Source organism: Portunus trituberculatus, chromosome 42 (assembly GCF_017591435.1).
Source record: "Portunus trituberculatus isolate SZX2019 chromosome 42, ASM1759143v1, whole genome shotgun sequence".
Taxonomy (NCBI): Eukaryota; Metazoa; Arthropoda; class Malacostraca; order Decapoda; family Portunidae; genus Portunus; species Portunus trituberculatus.
This window is the reverse complement of record NC_059296.1, coordinates 15311938-15316937: the sequence shown is the minus strand read 5'-3', so window position 1 is coordinate 15316937 and position 5000 is coordinate 15311938.

The following is a 5000-nucleotide window of genomic DNA, read 5'->3' as shown; positions in this document are numbered from 1 at the left end:
AGGATGAGTAGAGAGAGAGAGAGAGAGAGAGAGAGAGAGAGAGAGAGAGAGAGAGAGAGAGAGAGGAAAAAATCGGGTAGGTTGGTAATGGAGGAGCAGAACCAGTTTTTAATAACGCGAGATTTGGACTTTCCGCGTAAATTTCACTGGTTTTTATCTTTTCCGGTTCATCTTAGGGTCAGGAAGATTGTAATTACACCCGTTGACTTTTGCAAACTATAGATGACACGAGATAAACACGAGATATATATTATAAAAAGAAAAAAAAGATAAATATACACTACTTTATAACGTCAAGTATATAAGGTCATCAGAGAATTGCGACTGACCCTTACTTATTTTCTTTTTACTTTCTTTTCTAATTTTCTCCACGCAGTTTTCACACGAAGGAGTCATGGTGCTGGGAGGGGATCGGTCATGCGTGCACTGCTTGGGTCGAGGTCACGTGAAGTAGCAGGGGTGGAGATAAGGTCACGCTGGGTCATGAGAAGAATACGAGGTCAGATGATGGAGTATCTGGATGCATTATTTTTGAGTCTCCCTTCCAACGCTATTAGCAATCACCAGTGTAAAATTGCACGAATACAGCGACGTGTTGTTTCTCGAAAATACGAGATACGAGGTAACATCTGACCCTGCCACTAATATTGATGGTGCCAGCGCTTGTTAATGATAATTGGCAGAGGTACACACGTCCCTCAAATAAAATTAAACATTGTTTGATGTAAGTATGATGCTTTCTATTGATGAAGCCAATAATTTTTGTAAGTACTCGTGAAATACTGCAAATGGGAAAAGGGGAGAATGAGTGTTTGTATTAGTAAATTGTATACGCTTTAAGAGGTTTATATCAATACGTAACGAGGAAAATTTTCCAATCAAGAAAATTTATTTATTTCCAGTTGGAGGTTGTCGAATTTCTAAACATAATGATTATATTCATGAGAGAGCAGCGTCACTTACTGGCAGTCGTATTTCAATCTTATAACGAAAGTTGCTGTGGTTAGGGAACTTAATTGGTCGTGCTAGGTAGGCTGAGATGGGCTACTTCAAAACAAGACCATCCCAGGAGTAAGTTAACTGCGTGGAATTGTGGCGAGTAATGATGAATTAAGAAAACTGTTGGAGCGGGGATGAGAAGCGCCGGTGAACTGCAGTCAAGAAACCGGCCTCGCAAGTCTCCAATTATGTTACTCAGTGAAAATCGTAATGTACAAAAGGGCAGAAATTCGACCAGGTAGATGGAGACCAACTGGCATCCGTGAAATGGGGAGGGAAACTGTGACGGCAAAATGATGATAAATATACAAGCGAAAAGGGGGAAAAATAGTGTTTTGAGTCCACATCAAACATTTCACATTTGATCTGCCACACCTGAAAGTTAACCACACCTGAACCTCTACACCTGATTAGTTCCATCCGGTCACCCACATCTGACCTTTTATGAACTGGAGACACACTTCACTCTCGAAACCTGATCCTCCACATCTGTCTCCCCACATCTGATCCCCACTGTGATCCAGACTCTTGCTTTTCGCTTCTGACTCTCCACGTGAAACTTCGCGCTTTTCCATCACAAGTGACTTTCCATACATGACCCTCCATCCTGTACTCGTAGACCTGTACTTCCACATCTGCCTCTCCATCCTTAGCCTTCGACATAGAAGATTTTAGACTGTAGCCTCCATGTGTGTCCTCTCCATCACGTGTGTCATTATGTAGTCAATGAACTCTTGAGTCTGCATTATGAATACTTCCCCGTCAGAAAGGTGAGCGTCCGCGCCCACCTGATTAATCAATGCTCAAGTGAACTTGGAACACCTGGGAGGACAGGCTGAGGTAAGACCCACCAACACCTGTGTGCTCTGCCTCCGAAAGGTGTATTTGGTTGTTTAGAAAATATATATTTCCTTTGACCATAACGTCCTTAGCCACGAAGATTACAGCTACAACAGCAATATGGCATTTCATGGGACGGTGTTGTTTCCTTGTACAAAAGTTGTGTTCCGAGTGAACGACTTATTCTAATGGTTTCTGCATGAGCTGCGCCATGTTAGTGGGTCTGGTACATTAGGTGCAAAAAGGTGTGTCCTCTCCGTACCGTGGGGGGCCTGTAGTAGGCTGAGTAGGGCCGCGCGGGTGTCCTCGTGGAGCCTTAGGTGTGTGTGTGTGTGTGTGTGTGTGTGTGTGTGTGTGTGTGTGTGTCCTTTAACGCTCCCAACAGCCACGTGACCGTGAGGTGGGGTATTTCTGAGGCAAAGCGACATGTAATGACTTCATCGAGGCAGAAGCTGATAGTAAAGACAGAATAAAAATGATGTTTCATATATTTGAAGATGGTTAATTTTGAGCGTATTTCTGAAGTACAGTCCTATCGAAAATATTTGAGATCTGATGTTATGATGAACATATTCATCCACTTGTAAATGACAATAAGACATCTTTCTCACAATAGGAAGACATTTCCAAGCTGAATTTGATCTTAACATTAAATTTCACACAAACAACCTCCTGTAGTCTGTGTGTGCTTGAAACTGATGATCCAAAAATCACTATAAGCCGACTCTCATCCGTCTGCTGCTTGTAATCGCTGATGATTACGTCACGAGTTTTATAGGTGCCACACTACCGAGGTGACTGGGGCTTTGGGACGGGCAGTGACGGACACGTGCTGAGTGAGAGGAGGTGACACTCCCTTCGTCCCCATACAGCTGACGGGAGGGCGAGTAGGGACTTAGATGCGTAGTACAACACCACATGTTGTCTCTGAATGCAAGATGAGCTCTAAATTAATTCTTTTGATATGAAAATGCATGCGATTTTCGTTTATCCCGAGTGTTAAAATTCAATGACTTTCTGCCATATATACTCAATTAATTAAATATTTTTTTTTTGAAAACTCGGGTACGAAACAATTTTCCATAGAACATGATATCATTATATGATTAGATTAATAGATGAATAGAAATCGACATACGCCTGAAATGTATATTCACTCGTTATTAAAAGCAGCAACAGCAGCAGCAGCAGCAGCAGATGCAGCAGCGCTGTAACAACAGCAACAGACATCGCAGTGTCGATTCACTTCTTGAGTCTGTCAAGTGCGGGGATGAAATTCAGTCAACAATTTATAATGGAAAATGAAAGACTAGGAGCTATATATATTTGCTTTGTTATTGGTGAGTCTTATTAGCATTGGGTGGTGTGTGCTGGTGTGTTGGTGCCGACTGGATGAGGAAGGTCCATCACACGGTGCCGAGGGACAAACACCCCCACCTCACGCACTCCTCACCCAAATTAACTTTCTTTCTTCTTGCTTTCCTAGAACTCTCTCCGTCATTTGCCTTCGTACATATATTCGACCAGGGCTTAATGGGGGAAGGAAGGAGGGAGGGATGAGAGGAGTGGGAGGGAATGCATGGAGCGACTACCATCACCTCCCGTGAAACTCTACATAAAGACTTTTTGCTAGTTAGGACTGAGGTACCAAGCCTCCAGGGAGGAATGAGTGAAGAGGCGATTTATGAAGGAACTGTTACCACTATTGATACCTCACCACACCTCACTATACCTCGCACTGCTGCAAACACAATGACAGTCATCTTAAAGTCATAGCGAGCAAAGCCTCTTTTGTAACCCATCCCCTGTCACACTTGCTATTCAGAATTACTTTAGCTTGCATGAAACCATCACGGTTTTTCTTCAAATGGTTTTAGTTTGGCTTGGAATTCTTTTTATAACTATTTACCTGTTTGTCTGTATGCCTGTGTATGTCCGTTTGTCTGTCTATATGTATGTTTTTTTGTCCCTTTATTTCTCTCTCTCTCTCTCTCTCTCTCTCTCTCTCTCTCTCTCTCTCTCTCTCTCTCTCTCTCTCTCTCTCTCTCTCTCTCTCTCTCTCTCTCTCTCTCCATCACTTCTACATTTCTTTAACACTCTACCTCATCGTGCCCATCTCTCTCCCATTTCTTTCCGCTCCAGGCCTTCCGTCTCTACCCTATACGCTTTACCTGGTGTCGGTGCATGAAAAGTGTGAGAAGGAGAGAGCAGAGGTCGGGCCGGTCCATCGTCCACCGGAAACATTACATGAAATTAATTGCAATCCGAGAGTGACATGCCTTTATTAGAGACAAGTGTGGCAGGCACCGCTGAGGAGGAAAGGAAAGAGAAAGACAGGAAGAGTTAGTTAAGGGAAAAGGAGGAAGAAGATAGGAAGCGAGAGAGAAGGGCGAGGAAGAGAAGAAAGAGGAGGAGAAGGAAAAGCTGTGTGTGTGTGTGTGTGTGTGTGTGTGTGTGTGTGTGTGTGTGTGTGTGTGTGTGTGTGTGTGTGTGTGTGTGTGTGTGTGTGTGTGTGTGTGTGTGTGTGTGTGTGTGTGTGTGTGTGTAAGGGAAGAGGAAGAGAAAACAAGAAAAAATATATTAAGTGAAGCCATGTTTAGAGGCCTAGAAAATCTCTCTCTCTCTCTCTCTCTCTCTCTCTCTCTCTCTCTCTCTCTCTCTCTCTCTCTCTCTCTTTGCGCATTGTCTCCCCCTTCTTCGCTTCCCGCCATTATGCTCAATCTTATGCTGTTCTGTAATTTACTCTTACTCCCTTACTTGGTCTGTTTTTTGTTCTTTCTCTCTTCTTTCTCTCTGCGTCTTTCATATTTTCTTTGCAGTAACTTTTCTCTGTCTCATGATACCTTCCTGTTATTTACATTCACTCCTTCTTTCATTATTCTTTTTCCTTTCTACGTATATAATTTTCTTATCGTTCTGCCTTCCCATTTCCCTACGTCTCTCTCTCTCTCTCTCTCTCTCTCTCTCTCTCTGTGGTAATCATGAGAATTTGACAATCTAAGCCTAATCAGATTGATAAGTCGTATGAAAGGCTAAAAGAAAAAATACATTAACAGTTAGCACTCGCTGTGTGTGTGTGTGTGTGTGTGTGTGTGTGTGTGTGTGTGTGTGTCAGTGTATACGTGTGTTTGCGAGCATTTGTGTGGGTGTTAATATTTTTT